This window comes from Syngnathoides biaculeatus, chromosome 5 (genome assembly GCF_019802595.1).
Source record: "Syngnathoides biaculeatus isolate LvHL_M chromosome 5, ASM1980259v1, whole genome shotgun sequence".
Taxonomy (NCBI): domain Eukaryota; kingdom Metazoa; phylum Chordata; class Actinopteri; order Syngnathiformes; family Syngnathidae; genus Syngnathoides; species Syngnathoides biaculeatus.
The window spans coordinates 11,113,826-11,137,411 of NC_084644.1; the positions used below are offsets into that span (position 1 = coordinate 11,113,826).

Below are 23,586 nucleotides of genomic sequence, written 5' to 3' on the forward strand. Positions count from 1 at the left end.
TGGTATGCATATTTACAAAGTCCATAACTTTTGTGCGTCAGGGACGCGGGGGGGAAAAAAAAAAAACATCCGACATCTCGTTCCAGAAGAGGTATGTGTACCGTAATTTCCGCGGTGCTAACAGAAACAGAAAAAAACATACTGATAAAAGTTACTGCGACACGGCAGTAATACAGCAGAAAGACGCTAGCACAGCTCTTACAGGGCCGGTTTAAAAAAACAAACATACTGGTAAAAATCACTGAGAGACGGCAGAAACACGCTAGGGCGGCGCTAAAGCTAGCGCGGCGCTAACGGGGCCAGTTAAAAAAAACATACCAGTAAAAATCACTGAGACACAGCAGCAACACGCTAGCAGAGCGCTAACAGGTCCGGTTTTAAAAAAAACATACTGGTAGAAGTCACTTCCTCGGCACATATATTCCACTGGTGTCACTCTTACCTTTTCCTCTCGAGTGCCCCCTTGCGGCCGTTAGGAAAAAATGCACAAATTATCCGCATTACCGCATAAGGTGCAGGGTTGGAAGCGTGTGGAAAAAGTCCGTGGCTTATAGGCCGGAAATTACGGTATATTGTAAAACTATAATACATGAATATGTGCTGTACTTATGGGTAATAGCGAAGCGTGGTGAGTCCCTGCCACCGAAATGCACAAGTGCAGTCAAGGATTCAATGAATGGGGCTGTTATTGTCAAGAGCCTCTTAACATTTTCTCCTTTATTTCTCATCTGTTTCTTCTTTGTATCTTTATAATGTAGCGACATTTCCTTAACACTCGTGTCATATGTCAAATAATATGGGAATTACATGTGAAGCCTCAAAACAATATTTACTTAACACCTGAGGTCTCGGATTTTCTGTCGCGAGTTGGTATGTCTGCAAAGTTAAATTGCCAGGTGAGCTGGTGCGAGTCGCCGCCTGTCATTTCTTTGCGATTGTCCACTTCGGTTCTATTCGGGGACGTCGTCGCCATTGCGAGGCTTCGACGGGAAGTGGCCCACCGAGCTGGGAGTGTCGATGTCTTGAGCACGTTGCAAAAAAGAGACAGAAGGACTGGAACAGTCACAGAAAGGCAACTAACGTCCCCCCAACTAAGACTCTAATTAATCGAATCAGTTCATCAATCAGCCGTGGACCTCCCGCCTTTTCTGTGCTAATGGAGGCTATGACAGGCGCAGACCCTCCATTATTAATATCTCAATTCTTGGAGCCGGTGCTCCCCCCGCCCCGCGCCCCGCCCCCGCGATCCCCCACGCCGGCAGCCGGGGTCCATCGATCAGCCGGAGTCGCAGGGCCTCATGGGAAATCTCCAGCGGGCGGGAGTGCAGATGGGGAAAGTATTGTGGATCTTGTTGATAGCTTGGAGGTCAATGAATCGAGAAGTCCTGTAAATGTGTTTGCAGGTTGGGGGTGGATCCACGTGGGGGCGGGGGGGTTAATAGATTCGTGTTTTGTTTTGTTTTTTCCCCAGATGTTTGACTCGTCATGTGAAGCCTTATTAACCAATCTCCTTGCAGTTATTGCAGCAATTTCATCACCTTGTTAAGTCGGTTGGCCCAAGGATTAATGAATTAGAAATCAATAAACACAATAGGGTCACTTCCTGCCGTCTCCTGTTTTCCTTGGTTTGTTAATTGTGAAAAAAAAACAAAAAAACAATCAACTCTCGCACAACTATGGAGGAAAAACTTACAGAAACACAAAAATGTACCTTAAAAAATTATAAATGTCTGCTATATATGACAAAAAAAATGTGTACCATGACACAAAATAATGCCATTAAACAAAATGTACACTATTATTAATATAAACTACTGCTATAAAACATTTTAGATTTGACACAAATCTACATTAATTTTGTGAAATTTAAATTCCTGCAATGAATGACAAAAATCATATATTGAAAAAAAAAATAAAATGTGTACTGTGGGGGTCTTCTGTTTTCCTTGGTTTGTTAATTGTGGGGGGGGGGGACAGTCAACTTGAGCACAACTATGGAGGAAAAACTTACAGAAACACAAAAATGTACCATAAAAAAATTATAGATGTCTGCTATATACGACAAAAAAAATGTGTACCATGACACAAAATAATGCCATTAAACAAAATGTACACTATTATTAATATACACCACTGCTATAAAAACATTTTACCTTTGACACAAATCTACATTAATTTTGTGAAATGTAAATTCCTGCAATGTATGACAAAAATCATATATTGAAAAAAAAATATGTGTACTGTGGGGGTCTCCTGTTTTCCTTGGTTTGTTAATTGTGGGGGGGGGGGGGGGACAGTCAACTCGAGCACAACTATGGAGGAAAAGCTTACAGAAACACAAAAATGTACCATAAAAAAATTATAAATGTCTGCTATATATGACAAAAAATGTGTACCATGACACAAAGTAATGCCACTAAACAAAATGTACACTATTATTAATATACACCACTGCTATAAAAACATTTTACCTTTGACACAAATCTACATTTTTATGAAATTTAAATTCCTGCAAGGTATGACAAAAATCATATATTTAAAAAAAAATCTGTACTGTAGTGAAAAATATGGATTACGAAGCAAAAATGTATAATTTGGCGCAAAAATGTACATTGCTATTATTATTATTAGAGTAATTTTATCTGTTGCATAATTTTTCCGCCTTGCGTTGACGGTGTTAAGAAAAAAAAAAAAAAAAAAAAAAGTTTAGGCCGAGGCACCCAAACTTAGATTGTCACAGTCGTGGGCATGGCGTGGCGCGGCGGCGCCGTATGCTCGCCAAAAAGACGGCAGACATCTGGTGTGCGCGGCGTGCCGTGCGAACACGCCGTCCGTGGGCGCGAGTTCCGACCCGACGAAACATGTTTCCTTTTAAGTACAATACTTTGATCTTTGCTTTTGTTTTGAAATCATTCTTGTTTGTTTGTGTTTTGCGGGCTGTTTTGACAGCTGAGGTCCCGTGGGGGTGGTCTTTGAGGGGGGGGGTGGGGGGGGGGACTCAAAGAGTCTCCCATCACTACAAACCTCGGAGGACCATCTACTGGGTTCATCTTCAGTCCTCACCCTTTCTTTGTTCTTCTTTCGCAGGAGCTTTCCAGACCCTGAGAGAGACGTCAGCGGGAGATTTCACGGAATCGGCGTCACTGCTTCCAGGAGGAACTGCCTGTAAGTTTCTTGTCAACCTCTTTGATGTTTAGCCTCTGAATCTGCCTTGAAATGAATGCTTATGCACTTTGAGCCTCAGACTATTTTCACTTTGAACCGGATACATCGAGACTGTTTACTTTTGACCTCTTTGAGCCCAACTCTTCAGTCTAGGATTTAACCTTTTTGATCTTGGGTCCTGAATATATAAATCGGTTTTGAGCCATTTTGCTATTCACCGCCTCACTGTAAGATGACATTCACGCATTTTCATCCGAAATTGAATTTGGACCGCTTTGATCTGAACTGTTTATTTTTAACCTTGTTGACGGTGAACCTCTTTGATCCTGACTGTACATTTACCGTAATTGACCACTCCGTGGGTGTTGCGCAATCCGCGTCACTGACCAATCAGAGGCCAGAAATCTGCATAATCTCGGACTCAAATCTCAGACAACGCTGGCTGGATGGTCCAAGTATAGCTTCTGTTGGCGTTTTATCGCGTATTTGGGTTCTTTAACAATAGATATGGTTAAGAGGTGTAGTCACAGACTTTATAATAGTGACGACAGGTATCCTGAAAGGCTAGTTGGTGGAGTTCAATTCGTACCCTTTCCAAAACCGAAGACCCAGTACGAAAAATGTCTTTGATGGATAAAACTTTGAGGAAGCCGCATGATCAACTGAACCCATCAACCGGAACAGATATGTTTGCACAAAGGTAAGCCCAATATTTGATTTTCAATACATGTCTCATATAAATGAATTAGCAGTTCTCCGCTTGCATAACATACCTAAGTGTGAATGATTGACACACTTGATCTGTGTTGAGCGATATTTTACGATGATCTGACTGCACAAACGTGTCCCATTGTTCGCGGCTAATTAGCTAAGCTAAACCGGACTAGCAGTCCTAAAAGCCTTCGATGTGCACCGAGACACCAAGACTGAAGGAAGGATGTTTGAGGACATTATAAAGTAGTGATTGTCGTACTCGGTCGGGACTTTCGTAGGTTCGGCACTAATTCAAGAATAATTATTGAGGGGAGCGCGTGACGTTACACAAAGAAAACGAGAGAAACAACTCGTAAATCAAGCCTCGCCTTCTTTTCCTTCATACGGCGGTTCACAAACGGCTATACAGATACACATACAGATTCTGCACACGAGTGTGATATGTAACACGAAAATAGGAAACTGTCAATGACGAATTCGTCTTTGAGTTATAATATATTATATTATGTGGCTTCTCGGTCTTCCTCTGACTCCGGAAAGATCTCGCGCTAATATCAATGGTTTCTCCGTCGATATGCATGTAAATACCATTGAAATCCCCCTCGCTGAAATATTTGAAGCCCTGCTGTGTGCTTTTCAACGATATTTCACTATTCGCTAAGAATGCGAGTGAGAAATCAGCCGGTAAATCGGACAGTTTCGCTCTATTCCTTTCTTGCTGCGCTGATATTTTTCCCAATTGTTTGTCTGACGTCAGCGCACGTGGCGTGACGTCACTTCAGGAGGCGTGGTTAAGTGCCCTGTACGGAGGGGTCAATTCCCGGCCTGCAGAACGCACCTCGTTATAAGCCTCGGTACACAGAAAGAGTTTAACGCTAGCATGGCGCAAGCTAGCATCAACATTAGTGTTAGCTAACACTAGCGCCACATTACCGCATAACCCGCAGAGTTGAAAGCATGTGGAAAAAAGTCACGGGCTTGTAGGCCGGAAATTACGGTACTTTTTACCTCTTTGATGTTAAAATATTTCATCCTGAGTCATTTGATTTCAAACCTCTTTAATCTTTAGCCAATTTGAGCATGGCTGTAAATCTGGATTTAACATCTTTGATCTTCACTAAGGTGACTCTGAGCGCATTTTATCAGGACTCTACATTGAACCTCCTTTTTACCGATTGTAACTTGACGTCTCATCTCTTTCACTTTTAACCTTGGCGATCCGAATTGAAAATTGACTTTCAACCGCTGGCATGTAACCTCTCTTACATGTAAATGTAAATCGACTTTTTACTACCTTGAGGCACACCAAGCCAGCTTTTAACCACTTTGACTGTAAAAAAAGTTTTAATTCTTGAATTCTGACCACATGTTGACTTTGTCTTCCAATTGCATGGTGACTTTGAACCTCTTGGAGCTCTCTTCCAAATTACTATGAAAATTCTTTGATTAGCATGTAAGCTAGCGCTGTCTCCGCTGTGTTGACAATCAGTCTATCGATGGATGGATGCATGGATGAAGGAGCCCTGCCTGCGATTTTTGCCCAACAGAGGCCAAAATGTCAACAGCATGGGCTGAGCAATGCTGGCCGCCTTCCAAATGCTAATCAATAATCAATTTTCCACCTGGCGGCGCAGCAACCGGGAAAACAAATTCACACTTTTTCACCTTTTGATTGAGAACACGAGAAATGTCCATTATCCTCAGCAGATGGCAATCAATGATTTTCATATGCATTTTTACATCCCAGCAAACACAATTAGGGTTGCATAGCCTTTTGGAGCGTAAACACGAAGGCACACAACATTGTGGAGCGACCGCACGTCAGTCTACTGGAATGCCGTCATCACTAAAAACGGGTACCGCTAACAGTTGGAAATAATTAGTCGTGTCTGTGTTAGCAGGTCTGTGGTGGTCAGGAAAGAAGGTAGAAAGGTATGCTTTAAAGGTCTAGTGTCATGCCTGTAAACATCGAAATTAAAAATCGATATTATAATGAAAAATGCATATAACATTATTCACTTCTAAGTCCATACGAAAAAATAAATATGAGCAGGAGAGGGTTTCATCCATGCGCAAAGTTGCGGGAGTGTCATCCGAGTGGTAGCCATATTGCCTGCATCCTCTGTTCATTCCATCACATCGCGACATTCGCCATTGAAAACACGCTGTGCGACCTACTTTGGCACACAGAACCTCTTTTCAAAGAGGAGAACGTCTCAGAATCGAGTGAAGTGACTTGGGCAATATCGTTTTGAGCCATATTTAGATGATATGCGGATCACTTATAACTAACAACGACTCCCAGGCAGTATGTTTGAGCCAGCCTCATCCGAAGCCGTGCTCCGGCTGATTTACCCTGATTTACGTGCGCGGATCTTTTGTTATATTCTGAGAGGATTACGTCACCCCCAATCTATTTTTTTTTTTTGTAGCTGTATACACACGTGTCATTTGGAACCCACGAAGCTCTCGTCTTTTGCACTCGCGCAATCCATTTTTCACGACGAACCGGATCTCTTGGAAACTTCTGAAGGGTAAATCTATCCTCACGAGTGTTCAAGCACTATCCAGCAATGCAACGAGCCGGCATTTTGGCTAACACGAAGGAACAACGAGCTAACTTCCAGCGGGTAAAACTAGTACAAACAAACAAGACCACTTGAGTGGGCGTCTGCTACTAACGTCACTTCCTGCTTCTTCTCGAAAACAAATCCCTCGAGAGGATTTTCATGGCGGGAGTGACGAAAAGTCATACACGTCAAAATTATGTTTTGTGGTGAAAAAACAGATGGGTCCATACCACCTGCAGTTTTTTTTTTATTAATAACATACTAAAAATCATGGATTTCATGACAGTGGCATTTTAAGCGATGGACAGAAGGAACGATGTAAGGCTGCATGAATAAAAAGGGGTGAAGGTGGAAAAGTAACGGGAAGGATGCCAATTCAAAAAATGGGTCGGCTGGATAGAAAGAACGGGGAATGAAGGAAAGGTTGGGGGGAAGTAGATAATGAATGACGAGAGAAAAGCAGTTAAGGAAGTAAGAGTGCAACAAAAAGCAGGTCTGATGAAGGAAGAAAGAAAGGAGGCTCGAGCAATGGATGAAAGGAACGACGGAAGGACCAATCAATAAATAACTGGTGTGTGGGAAAAGGAGTTGGATGCTAAATAAAAAGCAGCTCCGAGGGAAACAAAGAAGGTGGAACGAAGGAAGGGAAGGTGGGATGAAAGGAGGGCAGAAAAGACAGTTTGAGTCACTGGCGAAAAGATTTCAGTATGCGTACATTTAAAAAAAAAAAACTGGTGTAATGGAAGGAAGATGGAATGAAAGAAACTAGACAGAAAAGTAGTTTAAGGAAGAATGCATGTGGAGGGAAGGAAGGGAAATTAAGTAGTTGAAAGGACGCAAGATAAAAAGCAGGTCTGGAGAATGGAATGGAATACAATGCGTATGTATTAAAAAAAAAAAAAAACTTGCGGTAGAATAGTTAAACTACAAAAAAATTACACTAAAAAGGTCACCAAAGTCAACCAAGTCCACATCGAGCTGCTGTAATCCTTGGGACTTTTGGCCACCAGGACAATTTAGCAAGAGAGGCATTCAGGAACCAAAACGAAAAGTTGAATTGTGGTGGCGGTGTTGGATGCAATCATTGTCCTGGCCCCGACTTGAATCTAGTTGCCACATAGACATCATTAACAAGGCAAAATCAAACAATTTCAGCGACGTGGACAGGAAAGGATTTGATTCAATCGATGCAAAAATAATCTGTGATCCACATCGCCTGGAGGAAATAACGATGGCAAAAGAGGTTTTTCATAATTGCTTGTCCTCCGTCCAGCCATCTTCTTCCCGCTTATCCAAGGTCACATCGCAGGGGCAGCAGCTTAAGGTGCTCAGACTTCCCTCACCCCAATAAGTTCATCTCGCTCTTCCGGGGGGGCATCCTGAAGAGATCCCGAGCAAACCGGGACGCACGGTGTCTCCGGAGGGTCCTGGGTCGTCCCCTTGGGTTGCTCCCAGTGGGACGTGGCAGGAGGACCCCACCAAGGGGGGCATTCTAATCAGATGCCCGGGCCCACCTCATCTGGTTCCTCTCTTGTCATGATCTAGTTAAAGATACAGTAATTCTGGGTCTGTTGGCCATGATACAATGTTTTGGCCTCAACTTTGTGAAAACTTGTTTTGGGTTTTTTTGTCCCCCAAGACTGCTCTTTTGTCAGATCCAACAGCCTCGACGAAATCCTCCCATGTCATTTTTTTTTTCTTTTATTGGTGATACTTGCGTTAAGTGTTCCAAACAGTATTTTTCTTCTTTGCTTTGTGTCTCTCGTTTACGGTGCTAGTTGGACTCCGCCAAGGCTGCCCTCTATCACCGATTTTGTTCATAACTTTTATGGACAGAATCTCTAGGTGGAGCCGAGGCGTAGAGGGACTTCGCTTTGGTGGCCACAGCATCGGATCTCTGCTCTTTGCAGACGTTCTGTTGGCTTCATCAAGCCGTGATCTCCAGCTCTCACTGGAGAGATTCGCAGCAGAGTGTGAGGTGGCTGGGATGAGAATCAGCGCCTCCAATTCTAAGACCCTGGTCCTCAGTCGGAAAAGGGTGGCGTGCCCTCTCCAGGTTGGGGATGTGATCCTGCTCCAAATGGAGGAGTTCTAGTATCTTGGGGCCTTGTTCACGAGTGAGGGAAGAATGGAGCGGGAAATCGACACCGTCTGCAGTGAGGCGGACTTTGTATCGGTCCCTTGGAGTAAAGAGGGAGCTAAGTCGATTGGCGAAGCTCTCAATTTACCAGTCGATCTACGTTCCTACCCTCACCTATGGGTACGAGCTCTGGATCGTGGTCACGAAAGAACAAGATCCCAGATACAAGCGGCCGAAATGAGTTTTCTCCGCAGGATGTCTGGGCTCTCGATTAGAGATAGAGTGAGTAGCTCGGTCATCAGGGAGGGGCTCAGTGTCGAGCCGCTACTCCTCCATGTTGAGAGGAGCAAGATGAGGTAGCTGGGGCATCTGATTCGGATGCCTCCTGGACACTTCCCTTGTTAGGTGTTTCGGGCATGTCCCACCGGAAAGAAACCCCGGGGACGACCCAGGACACGCCTGAGAGACTACGTCTGTAGGCCGGCTTGGGAACGCCTCAGGATCCCTCCCGAAGAAGTGGCTGGGGAAAGGGAAGTCTGGGTATCCCTCCTTGAAGCTACTTCCCCCGCGAACCAAAGCAGTAGAAAATGGACAACTTCCTCTGTGTTGGTCTTGGAAACATTCCTGTTCTTTCAATCCTCTTTGTCAGAGAGGGGAGGTCTTGTAGTCCATCTGCAGATTCTTAAAGGCTTTACCGCTATGCTCATTTGGAGGTGTCTCCCAACGAAAATGAGGTTAGACATGCGCAAGCGTGACAGCTTAGAAGTATTACGACGTATCAGCAGCGGTATCAGCATGTGACAGGTCCCGTTTTGTTTTGTTTTTTTCCCTACTTGCACGAAAATCGAATTTCAGTTTCACAAATGAACTCGGAACCTCTACTGTGCACTCTTCGATGAATGACGCGCCTTGTGTAATGCAGCGAAGGTAGGAAAGTAAGGAAAGAAAGGAGGGCTGCAAAAGAGACTTTGAGAAAAGGGGAAAAGTGACGGGAGAAAAAAATGAAAAAAAAAAACTACGAACAAAGGAAGCAAACCCGAAAAGTACATTTCTGAGAAAGAGGGATGGATGTCTGTGGCTTTCATGCTGGACTTAGTTCTCCATCCGCCATGACATGCCCACAACCTCACACGCCGTTGTACAGTTCCCCCTTTTTTCTCCGTGTTGGTGCCTGCCCCACTTCCCCTTCTCCCCCACGCGTCACTCAAACTGAATAGAAGCCGGCGGCTGGCGTGAGCCTCGGCTGGAGGTGGCTTGGCATTTGCGTGGCAGAGTTCCTGATACACAATGAAACGGGTCAGAGCCGCTGGCGAGCGTGAACGCCAGCGCGACCGGGGGGCGCAAACGCGAGTGACAGTGAACACAATGTCGGGTATTGTTTGCTGTCGTGTGACCGCAAAACCCTGGAGGAGGCTCACTATGTTGCTTATTTTCATACATTATTCATCCAGGCACATTGTTTACGCTCATTAAGACGAGGCGTTCACAATACACACTTGACGTGCTTAAATGTTTATTAACTACCTTCGTCGGTATTGCTCATATTTATTAACATGTTGGGCATGAAAGTGAATTACACTATAAACAGTTATGTATGTCAAATTAGGTTGATTTTACATCAAATGAATTAACCCGCTATGTGCGGAACATCACGTGACGTTGATCAATCAACTATCAAAAGTCATTTCTTACTTTTTTGTTTTTATAGTTTGAGCCCTGAGCCGTGCCCTGTGACTCTCTGGCGACCGGTTCAGGGTGTTATCAGAAGTCACCCGGGATGGACTGCCGCATCCTGTGACCCAGAATAGTTTAAAGGTCAAGTGTCATCCCTGTAAACATTCTAAAATTGATATTGTAATGAAAAATGCATATCACATTATTCACTTCAATGTATATACGAAAAAATAAATATGAGCGGAGAGCGCGTCATCCATGCGCAAAGTTGCGGAAGTCTCATTCGACATCCAAGTGGTCACCATATTGGCTGCGTCTTCTGTCCGTGATGTCACACTTGGACATTCGCCATTGAAAACACGCTGTGCCACCTACTATGGGACGCGGAAGCTCTTTTCAAAGAAGAGATCAACCGAGTGAAGTGACCGGGGCAATCTTACCATATCGTTTCGAGCCATATTTAGATGATATGCGGATCACGGCGAAGCTGCACGGGGCCCGGTGCCACAACGAGCCATCCCATCAGTGCCGCGTCCGCCGATAACGGCTTCAGCCGGGGTGGCACATTGACACATTTAGCACCCCCGATTTACGGATTACGTCTCCCCCCCCACTATTATTTTTTTTTTTTTAGTAGCTGTAAACACACCTACCTGTCATTTGGAACCCACGAAGCTCTCGTCCTTGGCACCCGTGAAATCCATTTTTCACAACGAACCGGATCTTTTGGAAAAGTATGAAGAGCGACTCCATCGTCCTGAGTGTTCGAGCAATATCCCGCAATACAACGAGCCTGCCTTTTGGCCAACACGAAGGAACAACGAGCTACATTCCAGCAGGTAAAACTAGTATAAACAGACGAGACCGCTTGAGTGTGCTACTGCCTCCAAAGTCGCTTCCTGCTTCTTGTGGAAAACAAATCCCTCGAGAGGATTTTCATGGCGGGAGTTACAAAAAGCCATATACATCATAATCATGTTTTGTGGTGGGGAAAAAAAACAGATGGATCCATACCGGCTGCCGTTTTTTTCACGAATAACATAAAAATCATGACAGTGGACCTTTAATCGGTATTGAGAATGGATGATGGATGGATCAATGTTCCAGAACAATTTGCTGTGGGTCTTGAAAGATCATTCAAAGTGCTCGAAAACAAGTGCCAACATGGAATACTCCTTTTAAAAAAAGCTTGTGGTAAATTAACGTAAATCCTCTGTCGGCCGGATTCAGTCGCGTGAGGCCCACGGGCCGTACTTTGCCCACCCGTTCTCTAGATGAACTTAAGTGTGTTTGTGTTTAGCGTCTGAGGTAGTCCTCAAATGCCATTGCAGCTGATGAACTGCAGTTAACCTCGCTCGCCGCCTTGGTGCATGCGCCCTGATTTTTCCTCCCACCGCACCCCCGAGTGAACCGAGGGCCCGGCCACTCACGCTGGCGTCTGCTCAGACAAATTGGCGGTGGCGAACAGGCAGATGGCAACGGAGAGGAGGCGGCTTTGTCAAAAAACATTTTTTTTTTGTTTTTTTTGCGCAGCGGCGTCAACACGTGCCGTAACTCCGCTTCCTCCTCCTCCTCGCACGTGCCGACACACCGGAGACGCCCGACACGCACGCCACCCTGCGCCAGGCGCCTCATTGACATGACGCTCGTGCCGACATCACCCACCGTGTCCGCACGTCAAGCACGACGTCACGCCACGCTACGCGAGCTTGAACTTTTGACAGCTCTCCTCGTTAGGACCCGTCCTTCGAATGTAAACTAGCGCCTTCAAAAATCTTTCTTGTATTTTATTATAGCATGCTGCTGTTTACAGCTCGTTGCTGCCTCTGGAGGAAAGGCATGGTACTGCATGGCAAGTTCCGCATCATGTTCTGGCTAAAAACAAGCACCTACTGTAGCCAGTTACACCCATAACAATTAGCGGGGCAAGGTTCAGACAGATTTAGCCCCGCAATGATGTGAAAGGCCCGATTGTCAGGTGTCCGTAAAGATGATCCAAGTTTTTTTACATTGATGAAAAAATTAAAAAATAGGCAGGGGTACACACAAATTGACAAATGTAACCATTTTCTCTCCCTTCCTATCGAAGTCTGCAAAGGCCTGGAACTCTATCTCTGAAAACGTATCGTGAATGATTATCCAGTGGTGTGCGGTGCGTAAGTTGTCATGTTTCCTCCCTGATCTTCTCAGAAAAAAGTCATGTGGTCCACTCCAACGTGGTGACTTTGTGAGGTTTTGTGTGATGAGTGACGTCTGACACCACACTAACGATGTATCAACAGTGAAGCACTTCTGGAAGAGCTCGCATCCTAATATTTTATATTAATCTACTCTACTTTACAATGTACACAACAATGTACATTGCATTGTCTAAATTGTATGTTCATTCGAGAGTTTTATTGTATTATTACATTTTGTTAGTTTAATATTTAAATGTTACCGTAATTTCTGGCCTACAGAGCGCACCTAGTTATAAGCCTCGGTACACAGCTAGTGTTAAACTCTGTGTACCGGGGCTTATAACCAGGTGCGCTAATGCTAGCACCGGATCACCACATAAACCGCAGGGGTGAAAGCGTGTGGGGGAAAAAAGTCGCGGGTTGTAGTAGGCCGGTAATTACGGTATATAAATTGTGTTATATATAAATGTAGAAATTGGAGATTACCTTGGTGCAATATTAAGGAAAAATATGAGTTCCTGGGTATGAAATTGTGTCCATTTTCTACAACACTACTTAAGTTTTTGTAAAAATTGTTGACAGTCAGGTCGTCATACTTGCATAGAGCTCGTGGACGTGACATCACCATTGAACCGGAGGAGAATATTTACAATACCCGAGACTTGTTGTGCTGTTGGTTGTCACAACAGAGGAGACAAAAAGAGGTCATTCTATGGAATACCACCTGAAATTACCATAAAATATGGATGGATTTCAGCAATTAAACATGATGGATGGTGCCCAACCAAAATATACACAACCGTGTAGCGATGGCTTCATTTCAGGTTGGAATTATTCTGCTCAATCTCAAATGACCAAAAAGTATTTATACTGCCAAGTTGGCTCATTTGAAAACAATACATGTTAAAAAAAAATGTCTGTCGCAGAGCTTTACGGAGTTTAAGTGTGACCGCAATCGCCTCTGTGTACGTTCCGTGGAGACGACTGTCCGCTTTTTTTTCCCCCTCAATCATAGTTAATGAATGCAAGTTTTTGTAAAACCAGGGCTCATTTATTGAAATATTGGCATTTGTATTGAATACTAGCTGAAAAGATCGATGGATTCCAGCAAAGGTTAACGTGTGGCCCAACACGCTTCCGTGTTCACGAGCCGTCAAAACCATCACTGTGGTATTTATTCCTGATTGAGAACAGATGCAGCAATGAAGTATTTCAATGCTTCAAGACTTTTTTACACTTTCAAAAATTTCCCTGTAAATCTCGACAACTTACTCACCAGAAACGTGTAGATCCAGTTGTCAAAGACAAGTGGAAGCGAATTAACAGTTCAATTTCTTTTTGGAAAAAACATCGACTTTGGTATTAAATCCGGGTCCTCTATGCCGAGTTGATCTAATCTTTCCACGTACGATCATTTATTATCACCTTCTAAATGTCTGACGGTATTGGACAAGACTCTGGGCATCATGCTGCAAGACATATTTCTGTGACTCCTCCAACCGAGTTAGCATTGAGCAATGCTTAACTTGACCAGCAATGTGGCGAGGTAAACCAAAGTCGCGTGATTTTTTGACGTAGCTGCACGTGTATTCTATATTACCATATTGTATATGGTATTTTAATACTTTATATAAAACATTAGGGCTTTTTTTTTTTGTCTTTCTCCTGGTTTATATTTGTGTTGGCGTAGACGCAAGTGCTCCTGACAAAATATTCAGATTGTTTCCGAGAGGGGATCGGGTTTGACACCTCTGGAACTCGGCAAAGGCCCAATTGCGGAATGTCTTCTCGAGATAATCCCGAGTTATTACCGGGTTTTATGCGGTGTGTTAAGAGTCATTGTGTGGCGTGATGTGTCGCTCACGTCCAATGCGCAACACACTAGAAGAGCATTAACAACACACGCGAAGAAATTTTGCCGGTCATTTGTGGGCATGTACTGGTACGATGTAGAAAATCAATATCCGCAGCTCACTTTATTGCAGCTTGTGGACGTCAAACCTTATCGAACACTCGCCTTGTCCGCTCTGTTTTCTTTGTGTTCTTCATAATATTCCCTCGTTTAATTAATAGATGTTGTTTTTACAACGTTACGGCGAACTGTTGTGCGTATTTACGATAGGAGGCTATGGAACGCGTGCGGGGGGGGTGACGTTCCCAGGGTGCTTTGACATTGAGTGCAGCAGCTGCAACCTCCGTCCTGCCAAACGTCACGTAAACAACGTGAAAAAACACATCCTTAAACAACGCTGCTGCCAATTCATCACGAGAAGAGTTGAGCCAGAATTACGTCCGCGTGGCTGATATCGCTCACAGTGACGCGACGCGGCTTAGGCGGCGTGCGGACTATTATGGGATGTCGCCGCGAGACTTTCGGATGCTGGTTTATTTCAAAGTGGTGAGCGTGGGAGAACATTTGACGACATCTGCGCGATCACTTGTTGACTCCCTTACTGCATATTTACATCGTGATAATTTATTAATCCTGCAAAGGCGAGTTTAGTTTCGGTCAGAAGTAATTCCAAAATCATTTTTATCTTTTTGCTTGTTTGTCGAGGACATTTTGACCAGAATCTCAATCTAGTGTTTTCCTCCTATGAGCAGGTTCCGGGTCACTGTTGTTGTTTTTTTTTTTTTTTTTTTTCCAATATTGTTGACTTTGGCAAGACTGTGAGCCTCGCCTGGAGCTTTAATTAGCGAGCGCAGCTCGTCATTGAGCAGTCCAATTAAACGTCCCGCGTCTCAGCTGGGGGGCTGAGACATCTGCAGCCTCGCGTCGCCGACGGTTCGGAGGCATCCATTCCGGTTCTTCACCTCACTTTTCATTATTATTTTGATTATCACGCTCTTTAAGCACTCACTGTGCGATTTGCTTGGCAAAGAACACGGCAGAAAATTATCGGGTCACAGAGAACAAGCTGCATATTTTTAGGTAGCCCATAATTAAAACTATAGGCTCAAAAAACAGATTGAAAAAGTATTTGACCCACCTCATTTTTTTCTCTTTTTTTTGCACTATCCCTTCTTAAAGGTCAAGTGTCATGCCTATAAACATGCTAAAATAGGTATTGTTATGAAAAATAGATATCACATTATTCACTTCAATGTCTATACGAAAAAATAAATATGAGCGGCGAGCGCGTCATCCATGCGCAAAGTTGCGGAAGTCTCGTTCGACATTCAAGTGGTATCCATATTGGCTGCGTCTTCTGTTTGGTGACGTCACCCCGGACATTCGCCAATGAAAACACGCTGTAACAACTACTATGGCACACGAACGAGCCCCTTCTGACACGGAAGCTCTTTTCGAAGAAGAGAACCTCTCACAACCGAGTGAAGTGACCGGGGCAATATTACCCTAGCATTTCGAGCCATATTCAGAGGATATGCGGATCACGGCCAAGCCGCATGGGGCCAAACCGCCTCCCCGTCCAATCCACTTCCACGGTGGTGATAAACAACGCCGCCCACGAGCAACGATGACACCGCGGCTAAACCGCTTCCCCATCCAATCTATCTCCGCGGCTGATGATGATGAGCCACCGCAGCCCGACACCGCGACAAGCCACCCCGGAGGCGCCGATCCTGGCTTCAGCTGGGGTGGCGCACTGACACATTTAGCACCCCTGATTTACAGATTACGTGCCCCCCCAACTTTTATTTTTTTTTTAGTAGCTGTATACACACCTGTCATTTGGAACCCACGAACCTCTCGTCCTTTGCAGCCGCACAATCCATTTTTCATGACAAATCAGGTCTTTTGGAAAAGTATGAAGAGCGAATCCATCCTCCCGAGTGTTTGGGCAACATCCGGCAATACAACGAGACGGCATTTTCGCTAACACGAAGGAACAACGAACTACCTTCCAGCAGGTAAAACCGGCATAGATAGACAAGACCACTTGAGTGCACTACTGCTAACATTGTCACTTCCTGCTGCTTCTCGAAAACAAATCCCTTGAGAGGATTTTCATGGTGGGAGTTACAAAAAGCCATATACGTCAAAATCACGTTTTGTGGTGAAAAAATGGTTGGATCCATACCGGCTGCCGTTTTTTCATTAATAACATTTCATGACAGTGGCCCTTTAAATATTCTAAATTATCAAACAGATGTAATATTAGTCAAGGATAAACCAAGCAAGCAAAATGCAGTTTTTAATTGATTTTACTTGTCCTACTTCATAACATGGTGCAGTTCTGCAGATGAACAGTCCTTCACAAAAGGGGTTTCATGCTTTTTAATGCCACTCCTAGTTAAGTTTACCATCAAACTAAACAACAAAAAAGACAATTACACATTGCGTTGTCCACCAAACTACATGACGTTGACTTGCAAAAGTATTCATGTTTCGCTAACACGCAATGCAAATCACCATGGACTGCCTAACGAATAGCATCTGCAATATATTGTGGTGGTATAATCCTAAGAAACAGATATTTGAACACAGTGCATGAAGACATAGACAAACGCAAATGCACACAGGGATAGTGTCTTTATCCTTTATGAAAAATGACTACTTTTACTGCAGCTAACCAAGTCAATAGTAGTCGTATAGGTAGTAGTAGTTGGCAGTTTTTGTTAAACTCTTCGTGTCTGGATGACTGCATTCTGCTGCCCCCGGTGACAAACGACACACACAACAAGGAGCCACAATCATGTTGTACTTAATGGTTTGTTCTTTAAATTCAGTTTGTTGCTATGTTTTCAGAAAATACAATATTGTAGAGTGTAATTTAAAAAAAAAGAATACTTTTTTGAGGATGGAGTTGATGTTTGTCTCTCACTTTGGTTTTGTTTGTTTAAGCCTAGAAAAATGCAGCTTTAATGCACTGCACCTCACTGCCCCTCAGAGGCCTGCGCGTACGTTTAATGCTAACGGTGCTCACAGGAGAAAAAGCAAATAATCGTTGACTTCATCAAGTCCCCCCCCCCCAAACCCCACCAGCCCCCGGACTGTGACATGAAAGCAGACTAAACCTGTTTTCGGTCAGATTGGGTTATCAAAATGTTCTATTTGCTAAAGGCCAGAATACTGAGAGAACTTTTGTTTTTTTTAGACAAATTTAAAAGAAAATAGTCGCGGCTAAAAGCATCGGCACTGTTTTGTTTTTTTTCTATTTCCATTACGGTATTTCGAATTGGAGCAACCTATTATTTACATCCATCCGTCCATTTTCTTCACCGCTTATCTTCACGAGGGTCGCGGGGAGTGCTGGAGCCTATCCCAGCTGTCAATGGGCAGGACGGGGGGGGGGTACACCCTGAACTGGTCGCCAGCCAATCGCAGGGCACATCGAGACAATCAGCACTGGCAATCACACCTAGGGGCAATTTAGAGTGTCCAATTAATGGTGCATGTTTTTGGAATGTGGGAGGAAACCGGAGTGCCCGGAGGAAACCCACGCAGGCACGACGGGGCGAACGTGCAAACTCCACACAGGCGGGTCCGGGATTGAACCAAGGACCTCAGAACTGTGCCCCTATTATTTACAGTTAGTGTAAACTGTTTTGGGATCACAGGATAGAGTATATCTAGGGTTTTAACTCCAGATTTAGTGATAAACATTTTCAAGTGGGGCATTTAAGAGCACGATTTTGGTGTTTGCAAACGGGTCTTAGTCCTAAACCAGTAGCAGTTAGTTCCGTCCAACAAGAGCTCTGCGACATTTTCGGCCTGCTCCGTGGCTCCTCCAGACCTGTCTGAACCTTTTAATCTTCTCCTCTTTTGAGTTCTTTTCCTCCGAATCACTTGTCACCCTCTGCGCGAGACATGAGAGCCCATCATTTTTTTTTTTAGCTGTCAGTCAAGCTCCACCCACCAAAGGCTTCTACTTAATGAGATTCTTCAAGGTCCTCTTCAAGGACACAAAAGGGTCCAAAATAGGTTTGTGATGAGGCTGCACTGTGATGCGCACTCCCCAAGCATGAGGGGAGTAACGGGAGACAACAGAAGCTTGTGTCACTGTATTGACCGCTATCGATTGGGCTCCGGGGTTCAGACGACTGGAACCGGGCCGCTCAGCTACCTCGCCCCACTCATTCTCCTTACTCACATCCATCCCCCATCCTCCTCGCAGCAGTCTTCAGCACAAAGTTCTTTTGGAGCTGACAAAACTGGATGATATGTGTTTTGTGTGGGCCAAAAAAAGAATAATAACCTCCACACACGGGGGGAATAATGGCGTGGAACAGCTGGTTCTCCTCGGTGATTGCTTGATCTTGTACAGATGGCTTGTTTCAGATTGGAGCTGTCGGGTCAGGACTGTTGCTGAGAATAAGAGGATATTTTGTTATTCATGTACGTCCACTTCAATCCGGTCTTGTTCTTATGGGCTTGAGTTCATCACGGTCTTGTCCAATGTGGTGTCATCCAAATAAAGATGGTCTTTGTTTTGTCTAATCTAGTCTGGTTTGATCTGTTCTGCGGTGGTAAAATCTGGTTTGATCCATTTTAATTTGTTCCAGTTTAGATCTGATTTTTGTCCTGATTTATTAGCTCTGTTTGGATGTGGCGTGCTGTGCTTTGGGTCACTCGCGTCTCGGACAGTTCTGTCTGGTTTGATCTGTATCTTGTCTGGTCTGGTCAGATGTGTTTCTGTCTCATGCGGTCTAGTTCACTCTTGTGTAAGTGGGTCAGTCTGGTTTGGCCTAGTCTGGTGTGGTCTTTGTGTTATCTGTTCTGATTTTGTCCATTCTGTTGTGCTCCAATATGAACTGGGCCCAACTCATCCAGTTCAGTTCTGTCTGGCCTTCATCTCGTCTGATCTGGTAAGGTGTCAGTGAAGCAGGTGTGGTCCAGTTCATTCATCTTGTCCAAACTGGTCTTGCCTACTGTGGTTCTGCCTGGTGTTGTCCAGTCTGGTTTGGTGTAGTTCAATCTGGTTTTGTATTTGTCTCGTGTTATACAATCCGGTTTGATCCTGTGCTGTCTTATTTGGTCCAGATCAGTCTGCTGTAGACTGGTTTGGTCGAGTTCGTATCTGGTCGGGTCCGGCTTGGTCTAGTTCACCCTTATGAGTGTGTGATGACTGGTGACTGTCCTTTCAGTTTTAAACTGTTTGATATGAACTTCCCCAGCTAGCTGCAGGTGCTAGTCGCTACTTTGCAAACAGTTGTTTTGATCCCTTAATCATTAAAACTCTGAAATTGATTGATTTTTCTTCTGTGCCAACCCGCATTGTTTAAAGTAAAATAAGAAGGATAATGACCCTCTTCTTCAGTGACGATCTCGTTAGCATGTGACAGAGGCCGTTAGCTGCCGGTGTTAACGAGTGACTTGATTAGCACATTAGGAAGTAGCAGGCCCTTAAAGTGGGCATGTAGTAAATCTTCATCACATTCCGTCTTATTTTAAGACTTAATTAATGTGACTGACTCCTCATGTGCCCCGTCCTTTGACGATTGGCGGCCAATTCCATGCCAGAGTGCTGCCGGATATGCTCTCCTTCGCCCCCCCCCCCGTCCTCATTCAGCCACGCTGCGATCTGATGTCATAAGCAGGAGCCGCGAGAAGGTCATCTGCTGCCGAATGTCCTCCGAGGAAGATGTCCCCGTTAGACGGTTTCATCCTTTCTCCCGGAGCACCACACGGCGAGCCGATGTCTAGTCAGAGCGTAATTGGACACCTTTGCGGTGTGTCACAGTAGTACGCCAGCCGCGGCGTGGCCCTCAGACAATGATGAAGTGTTTAATCTGAGCGGGGGAGTGGGCGCTCATTGTGCCGGCGCCGTTATCTTAACGAGGCCTCTTTCCCGCCAAATAGTGCTCTTAGCGTTTGTATGTAGGAGCAGCACTTTATCAAATTACTTTACACCCGAAGGTTTGTGTTGCCGTGACAACTGTGCTGCGCCTCGGTGACGGTGGCGTGATAAAAGATACGAAATGATCAAACCGATTTAAGATTAAGGACGTGTTTCTTCTTAAATGGCGTGATTCAGATTTATGGCTTTTTTTCACTTTGGGATTAAATTAGTTCTGGAAGCAAATTGCTGTAGCTCGGGTAAGGTATACAGACAATGAGATTAACAATGTTCCAGGGCCACTACACCGCTATCTCAAAAACCGCCCAACACTGCATTTTCAGCATCGGATCCAAAATTATTTTATCACCTCAGCGTCCCATCCGTGACAGGATGTAGTCAGGAGCAACCACGACTGGCACCAACAGGATAAACTAGCATGAATTTGGGTTGTTCTCATTACGATAGCCGAAGCTAGCAATGCTAACAACACTTCATATGCTTCATATGTTCAACATTTAGATGAGCAGCGGCGGCGGGATCACGGAATGGCAGCGAGTGACAACGGGAGCGATGCAAGTGAGGATTCATTGCCAGTCTAATGGACCTTTCCGATGGTGATCTTGAGCTCCACCCCCTTACCCACGTCCCACAAGCTTACAAAATGGCGATTGAACAGAACATGGTTGAAGTCGATTCTCGATCCCGTATTCCAGACAATATTGGGATATGTTTTTTGCCAAATGTGTCAGACTTGTCCAAGAGAGTTCTCCAGAGAGGTCTCAACTATTTCACGCAAGGAAATAGAAATTGAGATTTTGGACGGAGCAGGACGCAACGTCAGAGTTGCAGCGAAACGTTGGCGATCAATGCAAAAAAGTTTGACGCTTCACAAACTTCATACTGAAATCGAACGGGATAAAATAGTGGAATCGTACTGCGCATGTAAAGCATTGTGAATACTTTTTACTTGGAAAGATCACGAGTAACATCATTGTAGTCTTTACAAGTGAGTGGGTGGATTCATTTGACTTGGCTCGTAATGGAACCCAGTGCTCTGTTTTAAAAGTCCGATGTGATACAAATAGACATTTCTCTTGCATGACATCGCGCATTTACATAAACCTAACCTGACTCTTCAGCTTAAAACATTACACACTTCATTCGGAAGGTCAGTGATACACTAACTGAGTGAAAATTGTGAAAAGCACTGATAATAATTCAATCAAACTCAGAGAAGATACTTCTGCCTCACTTACCTTTGAACATACAACCTTGTGTTTGTTGATATTGTCCACATTTAGTTGTACATGCCCTCTTCCGCGAGCCTTAATCCATCGTCGACACTTCGTCAACTGTGTTATAGGGTTTGGAAAATGAATCAACTTGGGGCCCTTGTAGCCTAGCATCAGAATTGCTCGTTCCCCAAGCGCATCTGAGGACCATTTCCTTCGCAACATGAACTTTTCCAAGCGCACGCTACTGACAACCAGCATTGCTTGTGGGACAATACGGCGAGAGGGGCGTGTCAAGCCAGGGGTCAAGACAATGTGGCTATTATTGTACGAGTGATTGACAGGTCGGAAAGGTCAACAAGTGTGCGCTAACAAGGACATTATTCATTAAAAAGTAAGTAAACGCTCCCTGACTGTCATAACACTTGTCACACTCATGGAACAATACTGTATACGGCCAGTGTATGTGAATCATAACATGGTTATTTCTGGTGTAAATAACCAAAAATATCTTCACCTGAAAATGATCAAAGGCTGTAAAAACCTTAGTTAATACTGCCTTGATGTCAGAAATATAATTTCTTTTGAATTATTTATGTAGTGTTATTCATTTCAAGGTTAGCCTGTTGGGATGCATCCCGCGTTCGAGAGGGTCCTCTCAGTACATACCGCTAATCAACAAAATACAAAATACAGTCATTAAATGTAAATCAAAATCCTTACACACACATCCCACCTACACAAACACACACACAATGGTCTCCTAATCTTGCCTCCCACCAACCAGCCAATATTTTACAATATGGGTGGCTATACAGTACATTAATATTTAATATACTGTACATAGCGTACACATCAAGATAAAGCATCGGAATGTCAGTTAAGTAAATATTGTAATAATTTTATCACCATGAATGCAGCCCTTGTAGTGATGATTTCTAAGTAATAGCAGTTAATAGTTGTAGTAATTGATACACAATAAAGATCGTCACTCAAACCGAGTACAAGTTCTGACCGCGCCGCCACAACTTGGTTGGACCCACCACTCAAAAAGGGTTAACGTCAAACCGTGTACACACAAAGCGATGATATTTGAGCCCGATCACCAATGGCCCGATTATGTTATGACTCGAAAAATCATGTTGAGCATATGCCTTGTGGTGTGGCATGAATTTAGAATACTTTTTCCTCCCCTATCTGCTCATAGAATGGTTAGGCCGACAGTCATAATGTTTCACATGTTTAAGTCGCTTACTTATTGGATATCGTTCTTTCGCATCATAATTATGGATTGACCAAGATCGGTGTTGATTTGCCATTGTAAATAATTTGCAGGTTTGCCATTTCCTGTTGTTGGTCCTTACTGTTCAGGGAACAATCCCTCTTTATGCATCAAAGGACGAAGACTCGGGATTTATGTGTGAAACATCTGATTCAGGCCTTTTCTGACTTTGACTGCGGGGGAGAAAGAAATGCTCTTAACACGCGGGATAATCACTCAGGAGCAGCTTTTCAGAGATAACTGATAATCGGGCCCTTGCTGACTTTGATTGCAAGGGAGACAAAGAAGTCTGAGCAGATCCCACAACACAGCATAATGGTTCAAAAGATCAGTTTTTAGAGATTCAGTAAACGGGCCTTTTCTCGGGTGGGGAGGTTGGAGAATCAAGCTCGCAGTTACATTGTGCGTATATGTATACCCCGCTCCTCTGTTATTCAGAACCAGCTGAACCAAAATCTCATTTCTTTACACTCTGGCCACCATATTGTTGATGTGTGTGGGGGCGGGGGGGCAAGCACAACTTCGGAAAGAACACGTTTATTTGATCAAGCTGAGGTTTTTGTGTCAACTGTCCAGCGCATCACAGCTACTTTTAGCTCAGCCTGAAGATAACACAGAATACCGGGGGACGCCCTGAACTCTGCTTGACTCCCGGCCCGGACACAAATAGAAATTCTGAGAAGGAAAGTCGGCCAATACGAGAAACCAATATCGATCGCGTCGTGACGCCCTTCGGCGGAACGAAGTCGCCCGGAATCGTGTGTCGTGTATGAGCTACGGAAGATATTGGGAGGTATCAGGTGGTGCTTTTCACTCGTAGGCTGAAATATTGATGAGGTGATGAGAGGAAAGGCGGGGGGTTTATGGTCACTGGACGGCGTCCGGAATATTTTAAAGTCTGAGCGTTACCAACGGACCCGTGTGGATCATGAGTGACGGGGAAG

The 23,586-nt window shown here is 44.4% G+C and overlaps 1 protein-coding gene across 10 annotated transcripts in view; it reads left to right on the forward strand.

Annotated features, from left to right (window-relative positions):
* Positions 1-23,586, forward strand: part of sema6e (sema domain, transmembrane domain (TM), and cytoplasmic domain, (semaphorin) 6E) — a 157,027-nt gene that overhangs the window by 81,260 nt on the left and 52,181 nt on the right. For 7 of the 10 annotated variants that reach the window (XM_061819477.1, XM_061819473.1, XM_061819472.1 and 4 more), the window contains one exon: positions 3,088-3,165. The gene's annotated coding sequence lies outside the window, so the exon portion shown is untranslated. Of the gene's footprint in view, positions 1-3,087; positions 3,166-3,639; positions 3,866-10,237; positions 10,345-10,837; positions 11,043-23,586 lie in introns of those variants that run through there. The other 3 variants (XM_061819474.1, XM_061819476.1, XM_061819480.1) reach the window with 3 other exon arrangements.